The sequence below is a fragment of the Bos indicus x Bos taurus genome, chromosome 28, assembly GCF_003369695.1.
Source record: "Bos indicus x Bos taurus breed Angus x Brahman F1 hybrid chromosome 28, Bos_hybrid_MaternalHap_v2.0, whole genome shotgun sequence".
Lineage (NCBI taxonomy): Eukaryota > Metazoa > Chordata > Mammalia > Artiodactyla > Bovidae > Bos > Bos indicus x Bos taurus.
Genome location: NC_040103.1, coordinates 2560996 through 2574044, shown reverse-complemented (window position 1 = coordinate 2574044; position 13049 = coordinate 2560996).

Genomic DNA, 13049 nt, shown 5'->3' with positions numbered 1-13049 from the left:
TCTATGCCCATTTTTTGAAGAGTTTTAATCATAAATTGGTGCTGAATTTTGTCAAAGACTTTTTCTGCATCTATTGAGATGATCATATGGTTTTTATCTTTCAATTTTTAAAAAATGGTGTATCACATTGACTGATTTGCATATATTGAAGAATCCTTGCATCCCTGGAATAAGCCCAATTTATCATGGTATATGAGCTTTTTGATATGTTGCTGAATTCTGTTTGCTAAAAATTTGCTGAGAATTTTTGCATCTATGTTTGTCAGTGATACTGGCCTATAGTTTTCTTTTTTTGTGTTGTCTTTGTCTGGTTTTGGTATCAGGGTGATGGTAGCCTTGTAGATTGAGTTTGGAAGTGGTCCTTCCTCTGCAATTTTTTGAAAGACTTTTAGAAGGATAGGCATTAGCTCTTCTCTAAATGTTTGATAGAATTCACCTGTGAAGCCATCTGGTCCTGGGCTTTTGTATTTTGGGGAAATTTTTAATCACAGCTTCGATTTCAGTGCTTGTAACTGGGTTGTTCATAATTGCTATTTCTTCCTGGTTCAGTCCTTGAAGATTGAACTTTTCTAAGTATCTGTCCTTTTCTTCAAGGTTATCCATTGTATTGCCATATAGTTGTTCATAATAATCTCTTATAATCCTTTGTATTTCTGCATTGTCCATTGTAACTTCTCCTTTTTCATTTCTAATTTTGTTGACTTGATTCTTCTCTCTCTTTTTTTATGAGTCTGGATAAAGTTTTGTCAATTTTGTTAATGTTCTCAAAGAACCAGCTTTTAGTTTTATTAATCTTTACTATTGTTCCTTTCATTTCTTTTTCATTTATTTCTGTTCTGATCTTCATGATTTCTTTCCTTCTGCTAATTTGGGGGGTGGTGGTGGTGGTTTGTTATTCTTTTTCCAGTTGTTTTAGGTGTAAAGTTAGGCTGTCTATTTGATATTTTTCTTGTTTATTGAGTTAGGATTGTATTGCTATAAAGTTCCTCCTTAGAACTGGTTTTGCTGCATCCCATAGGTTTTGAATTGTTGTGTTTTCATTGTCATTTGTTTCTAGGAATTGTTTGATTTCCTCAGTAACCTGTTCATTATTTAGGAATATGTTGCTTATTCTCCATGTGTTTGTGTTTTTTACAGTTTTTTTTAAAATTGTAATTGATATCTAGTCTCATAGCGTTGTGGTTGGAAAAGACACTTGACACGATTTCAGTTTCCTTAAATTTGCTGATGTTTGATTTGTGACACAAGATGTGGTCTATTCTGGAGAATGTTCCATGTGCACTTGAGAAGAAGGTGTATTTTTCTGCTTTTGGATGGAATGTTCTGAAGATATCAATTAGAGCCATCTCATCTAATGTATCATTTAAGACTTGCGTTTCCTTATTAATTTTCTGTCTTAATGATCTGTCCATTGATGTGAGTGGGGTGTTAAAGTCTCCTACTATTATTGTGTTACTGTCAGTTTCTCCTTTTAAGTCTGTTACTGTTTGTCTTATTCAGGTGCTTCTATATTTGGTACATAGATATTTACAATCGTTATATCTTCCTCTTGGATTGATCCTTTGATCATTATGTAGTGTTCTTCCTTATCTCTCGTAATATTCTTTATTTTAAGGTCTAGTTTGTCTGATATGAGGATTGCTTCTCCAGCTTTTTTTTTTTTTTTTTTTTTTTGCTTTCTATTTGCATGGAATATATTTTTCCATCCTCTCACTTTCAGTCTATATGTGTCTGTAGGTCTGAAATGGGTTTCTTGTTGGCAGCATATATATGGATCTTGTTTTTGTATCCATTCAGCCAGTCTGTGTCTTTTGGTTGGAGCATTGAATCCGTTTACACATAAAGTAATTATTGATATATATGTTCCTATTTCCATTTTGCTAATTGCTTGGGGTTTGTTTTTGTAGATCTTTTTCTTCTCGTGTTTCCTGACTATATAAGTCCCTTTAACATTTGTTGTAATGCTGGTTTGGAGGTTCTGAATTCTCTTAACTTTTGCTTGTCTGAAAAGCTTTTGATTTCTCATCAATTTTGAATGAGATCCTTGCTGGGTAGAGTAATCTTGGCTGTATATTTTTCCCTTCAGTACTTTAAATATATCCCGCCATTCCCTTCTGGCCTGCAGAGTTTCTGCTGAAAGATCAGCTGTTAAATCTATGTTTAACATGCTGTATGTTACTTGTTGATTTTCCCTTGTTATGTTTAATATTCTTTCTTTGTGTTTAATCTTTGCTAGTTTGGTTAGGATGTGTTTTGGTGCATTTCTCCTTGAGTTTATCCTGTATCCTTGGGTTTATCCTCTTTGCACCTTTTGGACTTGATTGACTATTTCCTTTTCCATGTTGGGGAAATTTTCACTATAATCTCTTCAAAAATTCTCTCATATCCTTTCTTTTTCTCTTTTTCTTCTGGGACCCCTATAATTCAAATGTTGGTATATTTAATATTGTCCCAGAGGTCTCTGAGACTACCCTCAGCTCTTTTCATTCTGTTTACTTTATTCTACCCTTCAGCTGTATTTCCACTATTTTATCTTTCAGCTCACTGATCCATTATTCTGCTTCAGATATTCTCTTATTGATTCCTTCTAGAGTATTTTTATTTCAATAATTATGTTGTCTCTGTGTGTTTATTCTTTAAGTCTTCTAGGTCTTTGTTAATTGATTCTTGCATTTTCTCTAATCTGTTTTCAAGATTTTTTTTTTTTTTATCATCTTTACTATCATTATTCTGAATTCTTTTCTCAGGTAGTTTGCCTGTTTTCTCTTCATTTATTTGGACTTCTGTGTTTCTTGCTTGTCCCTTCATTTGTGCAGTATTTCTGTGCCTTTTCATTATGTTTTTTAAAACATTGTTTGAGATCTTCTTTTCCCAGGCTTCAAGGTTGAATTCTTTCTTCCTTTTGGTTTCTGTCCTCCTAAGGTTGGTCCAGTGGTTTGTGTAAGCTTCCTATAGGGTGAGATTTGTTCTGAGATCTATTTTTTTTTCCTCTGATGCACAGGGCTGAGAGGTGGTAATCCTGTCTGCTGATGATTTGGTTTGTATTTTTGTCTTGTTTGTTGTTTGGATGAGGCATCCTTCACAGGGTGCTACTGGTGGTTGGTGTTGCTTGGTCTTGTACTCAGTTGGTTTCTTTTGTGGATGTTCTCACTATTTGATACTCCCTAGGATTAGTTCTCTGGTAGTCTAGGATCTTGGAGTCAGTGCTCCCAACCCAAAGGTTCAGGGCTTGATCTCTGGTCAGGAACAAAGATTCCACAAGTGGTTTGTTATGGCATTAAGTGAGATTAAAACAAATACCCCAAAATAAGGAACCAAAGATGAACCCTAGACAAATGGCAGTTACAAAATCAAGCAAATAATAATGAAAATAATGGAATATACACACACACATATATATATACCATAAGCAGAATCAAAACAGTCCAACAAAAATATAGTACAATAGGTTGACCCAGTGAACAAAGAAAACCAAAAATGGTATCTACCAGTTAAAAACAAAACTAAGCACAAACTGTAAAACAAAACTAAAGCAAAGTGACAAGTGGGGAATAAAGCAATGAAAACAAAACAAATATGGTGAAAGGAAAGGAAAGAAAGAAAGAATAGATATGCAAAGTTAAACAGAGGTAGATAAGGAGGATTTATATATGTTAAAGACTAACTGAAAAGGGAAAAGAACAGTAGGAAAAGCAAGCAAAGGAATAACTGTAGAAAAAAAATGTTTTAAAAATTAAAATTTAAAAAAAAAGGAAAAAACAAAAAGGAAAACTCCACTGAAATGCAAAAGGCCAACATAGAGGCAGAGGTTTATAACAATAAAAAGTCTGATTAAAAAAAAAAAAAAACAAATTCAAAAGCTTAATTAGATTCCATAGTGCTAATAAGACTTCCCTGGTGGCTCAGATGGTAAAGCGTCTGCCTGCGATGCGGGAGACTTGGGTTCAATCCCTGGATCAGGAAGATCCCCTGGAGAAGGAAATGGCAACCCACTCGAGTACTCTTGCCTGGAAAATTCCATGGACAGAGGAGCCTTGTAGGCTACAGTCCATGGTGTCGCAAAAAGTCGGACACGACTGAGCAAATTCACTCACTCACTCAGTGTTAATAAAATCAACAACTATAACAGGAGAAAAAAAAAATCCAGAAGAAACTGCAGAACTAGTCAAAATATAAGAATAGTAAATATTTTTCTTGAGTCACTGCTGTCAGCATCCTTTCCCTTGCTGGGAGTCACAGTCCACTTCGTCCCCCTAGGGTGCCTTCCAAAACTGCGCTGGTCTCTGGACCTGCTGTGGGGGCAGCTAGACTCTAATCTGATCCTACTCCTGTGTGTTCTTGCTTCCAATGTTCACAGCTATCAGAACGAATGCACTTATTTTTGTAGGAGCTTTCCATGTCCTTTTATATATTCTGTAGACACAGAGTCTGCCTAGTTGATCATGTGGATTTAATCCGCAGCTTGTACAGCTGGTGGGAAGGTTTTGGGTCTTCTTCTTTAGCCACATTGTGCCTGGGTTTTAATTGTGGTTTTATTTCCATCTCTGCCTGTGGGTCATCCACTGCGGTTTGCTCCTGAGGCTGTCCTGGAGGACTTGGGTCTGCCTCAGTGAGGGCCAGGTGTAGAGGTGGTGCAGCTGCTTGGGTCGCAGGGATCTGGCAGACCAGGTACTCGGGGGAGTTGGTGGCTAGGGTAGCAGGAAATATAATGTTCTAGAAGAGTATGGAAACCAGTGTTGGCCAATACACTTCACTATTCTTGCTTGGAAAACCCCACTGACAGAGAAGCCTGTCAGGCCACAGCCCCCAGGGCTGCAAAGAGTTGGACACTACTGAAGCAACCCCTCATGCATAGATACAGGACTTTTTTGCCTGTGGCAGCTCTGCCCCACTGAGGGTTGAGCATGAAGTGGAGCAGCTGCTTGGGTTGTGGGGACCCTGGTGGTCAACCACAGGTGTTATGGCCCTATCATAGTCTTTTTTCAAGCCTCTGGTAGCTGGTGGTCAGAAAGACTCTTTGGCTAGTCTTCCTCTGCTGCTCTGCCCATTCAGGCATTTAGAGGGCTCCCTTGCCTGGGGTGGGGGAGCGGAGTCCTTCTCTATTGTTTGGCACATCAGGCATATAGAAGGGTCCCCCCTGATTGGGGTTCTACTCTGTAGATCCATGCATCAGACACTTAAAGGGGCACCCTGGGTGGAGGTCCTACTCTGTAGTTCGGTGTGTCAGGCACTTGATGGGCCAGCCTCTCTAATGTTCAGCTGCCATTGCTGGTCTGTGGGGAGAGAGAGGCTATGGTAATGGCTTCACCCTCTATGCATGACTCAGCAGTATTGCCTTGCTTCCATGGCTACCTGGCTTTCCTCCATAGGCATTTCCCACCACAATCTCCTCCCTCACTTCCCTTGGTCTGTCTCTCTGCAGTCAACAGCAGCCCTCACGCTGGGATTGCTCCACAATCCCTACGCTCCAGCTCCCAGCTGCTGCCCCTTCAAGGGGAACTGTGTCCCTATCACGGGTACGTATGGCTGTGGCAAGGACTGATTCTCATTCCATTTAGGCTGCCATAGATCAGTTGTTTCACTTTTAGCTTTAAATGTTTCTCCTCTGACCCAGACAATTACCCCAAAGTGGGGATGAGACCCCTGCTTTAGTTCCCCCACCTGCTGAGGGCAGGTCCGGTCCTACTGACACTCCTGTTTTCCCCCCTAGCTCCTTGGTCCTACTGAGTTTTGTGTGGTTCTATATATTCTTTTCCAGTAGTCAGGTACCCCTGTCTGCTCTTAGCTGGTGTTCTGCAAGCACTTCTGTGTCTGAAGGTGTATTTCTGATGTATCTGTGGAGAGAGATGTACTCCACATCCACCTACTCCTCCTCCATCTTGTTCTCCCCCTCTTCTGTGTATTCTTGCCACCTCTTCTTAATATCTTCTGCTTCTGTTAGGTTCATACCATTTCTGTCCTTTATTGTGCCCATTTTTGCATGAAATGTTCCCTTGGTATCTCTAATTTTCTTGAAGAGATCTCTAGTCTTTCCCATTCTATCGTTTTCCTTTATTTCTTTGCATTGATCATCTGAGAAGGCTTTCTTATCTCTCCTTGCTCTTTTTTGGAACTCTGCATTCAGATGGGTATATCTTTTCTTTTCTCCTTTGCCTTTAGCTTCCCTTCTTTTTTCAGCTATTTGTAAGGCCTCCTCAAACAACTATTTTACCTTTTTTCATTTCTTCTTCTTGGGGATGGTTTTGATCACAGACTCCCGTACAGTGTCACAAACCCCTAACCATAGTTCTTCAGGCACTCTGTCAGTCAGATATAATCCCTGGACTCTACTTGTCACTTCCACTGTAAAATCATAAGGGATTTGATTTTGGTCATACTTTAATGCCCTGTGGTTTTCCCTACTTTCTTCAATTGAAGTCTGAATTTTGCAATAAAGAGTTCATGACCTGAGTCACAGTTGGCTCCCCGTCTTGTTTTTGCTGATTATATAGAGCTTTTCCTTCTTTGACTGCAAAAAATATAATCAATCTGATTTTTTTTTTTACATTAAAAAATTATTTATTTATTTTAATTGGAGGCTAATTATTTTACAATATTGTAGTGGTTTTTGCCATACATTGACATGAATCAGCCATGGGTATACATATGTCCCCCATCTTTAACCCCCCTCCCAACTCCCGCCCCATCCCATCCCTCAGAGTAGTCCCAGTGCACCAGCCCTGATCACTCTGTCTCATGCATGGAACCTGGACTGGCGAACTATTTCACATATGGTAATATACATGTTTCAATGCTATTCTCTCAAATCATCCCACCCTTGCCTTCTCCCAGAGTCCAAAAGTCTGTTCTTTACATCTGAGTCTCTTTTGCTGTCTCACATATAGGGTTATCATTCTCATCTTTCTAAATTATACATATATGTGTTAATATACTGTATTAGTGTTTTTCTTTCTGACTTAGTTCACTCTGTATAATAGGCTCCAGTTTCATCCACCTCATTAGAACTGACTCAAATGTGTTCTTTTTAATAGCTGAGTAATATTCCATTGTTTATATGTACCACAGATTTCTTATCCATTCATCTGCCAATGGACATATAGGTTGCTTCCATGTCCTGGCTGTTGTAAACAGTGCTGTGATGAACACTGGGGTACATGTGTCTCTTTCCACTCTGGTTTCCTCAGTGTGTATGCCCAGCAGTGGGATTGCTGGGTCATATGGCAGTTCCATTTCCAGTTTTTTAAGGAATCTCTACACTGTTCTCCATAGTGGCTGTACTAGTTTGCATTCCCACCAACAGTGTAAGAGGGTTCCCTTTTCTCCATACCCTCTCCAGCATTTATTGTTTGCAGACTTTTTGATAGCAGCCATTCTGACTGGTATGAGATGGTACATCATTGTGCTTTTGATTTGAATTTCTCTGATAATGAGTGGTGTTGAGCATCTTTTCATGTGTTTGTTAGCCATCTATATATCTTCTTTGGAGAAATGTCTGTTTAGTTCTTTGGCCTATTTTTTTGACTGGGTTGTTTATTTTTCTGGTATTGAGCTGCATGAGCTGTTTGTAATTTTTGAGACTAATTCTTTTTTCAGTTGCTTTGTTTCCTATTATTTTCTCCCATTCTGAAAGCTGTCTTTTCACAAGGTTTGTATTTTCTAAACACATCTGTGCTTTGTGCTTAGTCGCTCACTCATGTCTGCCTCTTTGTGACCCCATGGACTGCAGCCTGCCAGGCTCCTCTGTCCATGGGGATTCTCCAGGCAAGAATACTGGAGTGGTTGCCATGCCCTCCTCTAGGGGTCAATCTGATTTTAGTATTGACCATCTGGTGATGCCTATATGTAGAGTCTTCTCTTGTGTTGTAGGAAGAGGGTGTTTGCTATGACCAGTGTGTTCTCTTGGCAAAACTCTATTAGCCTTCCTTTTGACTTCCTTTTGTACTATCCTGCTTCCTTTTGTACTCCAAGACCAAACTTGCCTGTTACTCCAGGTATCTCTTGATTTCCTTCTTTTGCACTCCAGTCCCCTATGATGAAAAGGCCACCTTTTTTGGTGTTAGTTTTAGAACATCTTTTATGTCTTCATAGAACCATTCAACTTCAGCTTCTTCAACATTAGTGGTTGGGGCATAGACTTGGATTACTGTGATATTGAATGGTTTGCCTTGGAAACGAACAGAGATCATTCTGTCATTTTTGAGATTGCACCCAAGTACTGCATTTCAGACTCTTCTGTCGTCTGTGAGGGCTACTCCATTTCTTCTCAGGGATTCGTGCCCACAGTAGTACATATAAAAGGTCATCTGAATTAAATTCGCCCCTTCCAGTCCATTTCAATTCACTGATTCCTAAAATGTGGATGTTCACTCTTGCCATCTCCTGTTTGACCACTTCCAATTTATCTTGATTCATGGACCTAACATTCCAGTTTCCAATGCAATATTGTTCTTTACAGCGTTGGACTTTACTTTCACTACCAGACATAATTGGGTGTTGTTTCCACTTTGGCTCAGCCTCTTCATTCTTTCTGGAGCTATTTCTCTGCTTTTCTCTAGTAGCATATTGGCCACCTATAGACCTGGGGAGCTCCATCTTTCAGTGTCATTTCTTTTTACCTTTTCATACTCTTCATGAGGTTCTCAGGGCAAGAATGCTGAAGGGATTTGCCATTCTCTTCTCCAGTGGACCATTTTTTTTTGTCAGAACTTTCCCCTATAACCTGTTTATCTTGGGTGGCCCTAAATACTATGACTCATAGTTTCATTGCATTAGACAAGGTTGTGATCCAAGTCATCATTTTGTTTCCTTTTCTGTGATTGTGGTTTTCATTCTGTCTGTCCTCTGATAGATGAAGTTAAGAGGCTTGTGGAAGCTTCCTGGTGGGAGGGACTGGCTGTGGGTAAAACTGGGTCTTGCTCTGGTGGGCAAGGCCATGCTCAGTAAGTCTTTAATCCAATTTTCTTCTGATGGTAGGGCTGTTTCCCTCCCTGTAGTTTTCCCTAGGCCAAACCATGGGGTAATGGTGGTAATGGCGACCTCCTTCAAAAGGAGGCTCCCAGCACTGCTTTGATCGGCGCCCCTGAACCCCTGGCAGGACACTTGACCCACACCTCTGCCGGAGACTCCCAGACACTCACAGGCAAGTCTGGCTCAGTCTCTTGGGGGGTCACTGCTCCTTTCTCCTGGTCCTGGTGTGGACAAGCTTTTGTTGTGCCCTCCAAAAGTCTGTTTCCCTGAGGGTTCTCAGTATTTTTGTGTGATCCCCAGGTTGGGAAATCTGTTGTGAGCCCTAGAACTTTTGCAACAGGGTGAGAACTTCTTGGATATAATTGTTCTCCAGTTTGTGGGTTGTCTGCTCAGTGGCTCTATAGTGGTACTAAAGGTGATCTCCTCCAAGAAGACTTATGCCACATGCTGCGCCTCCCAGGTCTGCTGCAGCCAGACCCCCTGTCCCCGTGGCAGGTCACTGCTAACCCGTGCCTCCACAGGAGACACTCAAACACTGAAAGGCAGGTCTGGCTCAGTCTCTTGTGGGGTGTCACAGCATTTTCCCCTCAGTCCTGGTGCACACAAGGCTTTGTTTGCACCCTCCAAGGTCTCTGGCGGGTCTGAGATATTAAACACAATTGCACTCCTCCTTGGATAAGGCAATGGCACCCCACTCCAGCACTCTTGCCTGGAAAATCCCATGGATGGAGGAGCCTGGTGGGCTGCAGCCCATGGGGTCGCTAAGAGTTGGCACGACTGAGCGACTTCATTTTCACTTTTCACTTTCATGCATTGGAGGAGGAAATGGCAACCCACTCCAGTGTTCTTGCCTAGAGAATCCCAGGGACGGGGGAGCCTGGTGGGCTGCCGTCTATGGGGTCGCACAGAGTCGGACATGACTGAAGCGACTTAGCAGCAGCAGCAGCACTCCTCCTACCACCTTGTGGGGCTTCTCCTTTGTTCTTGGGTGTGGGGTATCTTTTTTTGGTGGGATCCAACATTTTCCTCTGATGGTTGTTCAGAAGCTAGTTGTGACTTTTGTGTTCTCGCAGAAGACAAGTGTGTGTCCTTCTACTCTGCCATCCTGATAGCTTAAGGCAGTTTATTTAGCCATTCCCCTAGGATTTACAGTTATTTGACTTCCAGTGTTTTCTTTCTTTCTTTCTTTCTTTTTGGCTACTGTAAGTAAATGCTGCAAAGATCATCCTTATACAAATCTCCTTGTGCATTTATGTTATTATTCATTTCTCTAAGGCAGAAATAATTTCGTTTCTAGCCTCTGGGTCTCCAGGTCTTAGAAGGACAGTTTGAGTTCAGCTGTGTGCCAAAGAGGGTTTTAAAAATTGCCTCAAAATTGAAGGGATGGAAAGGGTTACCCTTTAATCTTACCAAAGCATGGCATCAACCCCCAAAATACTACTTTAAAATTCTTTTACACTTTTGTAGCTTGTATGTTTAAGAAATATTTCTAGAATTTAAAATAGTAGCCATTTTATATTTATATGAAAACATGTACAAGACTTTCCTTGTAATGCAAAGAGCTGGTCTGTAAGAATATTGTCTTTTCTTTAAATGAACGTTTAATGAATGCGTGAGAGGACTGAAAAATTCAGTCTTTTCAGTCATCCACTCCTTCAGTTAGTTTCCACCTAGGATCCTCAGTGGGAAATTGATCTGAGGAAAGATTGCACATCAGACATTGATTCAGCTAAGGCCAACCCATTTTAAGGTGCCATCCATTAATTTGCTGACTGCAAATAGAGATTTTGCCCAAGGCCAGAACTCACAGTTTGTTCCAGTTCACCTGAAATAGATTTCCACAAATGACTGGGAAAAGGGAGTCTCTTCTTGGCCCACTCTTTCTCATCACACAAACATACACACACACAAACACACACACCTTGACACAGCCTTAATTTCCTTTCAGCCTATGGTTATTTTTCATTTTAGCATTGATACTGTTCATATGTGGAGAAAGAAATGGCAACCCACCCCAGTATTTTTGCCTGGAAAATCTCATAGACAGAGGAACCTGGCGGGCTATAGTCCCTGGGGTCACAAAGCATCAGCCATGACTTGACTTAGTGACTGAGCACTCATGCACTGTTCATATGAGACAGCTTGACTTATCTACAAAGGACCTCAAATGACAGATGGAAACAAAGATAGATAACACACCCAGGAAGATTCATATTTTCTAAAAATGGGGAAATTATGGGTTTCAATCATAGCCACACCATGGCAGGAACCTGTCCACACCCTCACTTGCCAGCAGCCCCATTTCTAGCCCCATATCTCAGGGACTGAGTCTGCATCTTAAGTGCATGAAATTAATTTATCATTGTTCATTTGATAAAAGCTTGAACATTCACATTTAAAACCACCATTTCCTAGTCAAATTTTAGTTAAATAAGTAACCTTTGTTCATTTTTAGAATTTTAATAATTTGAAATGTGTGAGTTGATTTTTAATTAATAGGAATTCAAAAATAGCTACTCTTGTTTTAAACAGAACAGGTGTTCACAGGTGCTTGTTCCTGAGGATGGCTGCAGTTATATTTCTAGGGTACAGTGGGGAGTGGTGGAAAATTCCTTGGGCTCAAAGAGAAGCACAGGGGATTTTGAGAGAAGGAGAAGAAACATGCTTCTCTCCTGTGCTCTCTACACAGTGCAGGCCACCACTATACATACAGCAACCTAAGCCAGGCAGCCAGAAATCAGAAGGTCTGCTGATTTTTCTATTTGTACCACACATAATGACTCATTGAGTCAGTTGATTCTACTATCAAATACTGCTCTGAGTCAATCCTCTTTTCTATTACTGACACGCTACTCCACATTAGCTCTTTTCCTTTCTTTAAGACAAGAGTAGTAAACATTCTTGACCACTATCAAGCAGTGTCCTTGGTACTCTGTGCTATGTGCTAAGTACCTCCAGTCATGTCTGGCTCTTTGTGACCCTATGGACTGTAACCCACCAGGCTCCTCTGTCCATTAGTATTCCAGGCAAGAATACTGGAGTGGGTTGCCATGCCCTCCTCCAGGGGATCTTCCCATCCCAGGGATACTACTTTAATATTCTTTCTCACTTTTGTAGCTTGCATGTTTAATATGCATTTCAGGAATAAAAAATAGTAAACACTTTATATGAAAACATGTACAAGATTTTCACCATAATGCAAGTGTTAGTCACTCAGTCATGCCCGACTCTTTGCGACCCCATGGACTGCAGCCCACCAGGCTCCTCTGTCCATGGGACTTTCCAGGCAAGGATACTGGAGTGGGTTGCCATTTCCTTCTCCAGGGGATCTTCCCGACCCAAGGATCAAACCTGGGTCTCCTGCACTGCAGACAGATTCATTAACATCTGAGCTACAAGGGAAGCCAGCATAATGCAAACAGCTGCTCAAACCCAGGGATCGAACCTGCATTTATTATGTCTCCTGCACTGGCAGGGGAGATCTTTACCACTACCACCACCTGGGAAGCATGTGGTATGCAAATAAGACATAGCTTTATGCCTTCAAAGTACTATTCCAGAGGGAAAGACAAGCACTTGGGAAGGATACTTAGTACTTAATATATGCCAGGCACCATGTATGTGCTGGGGCAGGATAGGGAGCAGATGGGGGACAAATCAAACATTTCTCTCCTCTTTTGGCTGTTCAGTTCAGTTCAGTTGAGTTGCTTAGTTGTGTCCAACTCTTTGCGACCCCATGAATCGCAGCACGCCAGGCCTCCCTGTCCATCACCAACTCCCGGAGTTCACTCAAACTCACATCCATCGAGTCAGTGATGCCATCCGGCCATCTCATCCTCTGTTGTCCCCTTCTCCTCCTGCCCCCAATCCCTCCCAGCATCAGAGTCTTTTCCAATGAGTCAACTCTTTGCATAAGGTGGCCAAAGTACTGGAGTTTCAGCTTTAGCATCATTCCTTCCAAAGAAATCCCAGGGCTGATCTCCTTCAGAATGGACTGATTGGATCTCCTTGCAGTCCAAGGGACTCTCAAGAGTCTTCTCCAACACCACAGTTCAAAAGCATCAATTCTTCATGCTCAGCTT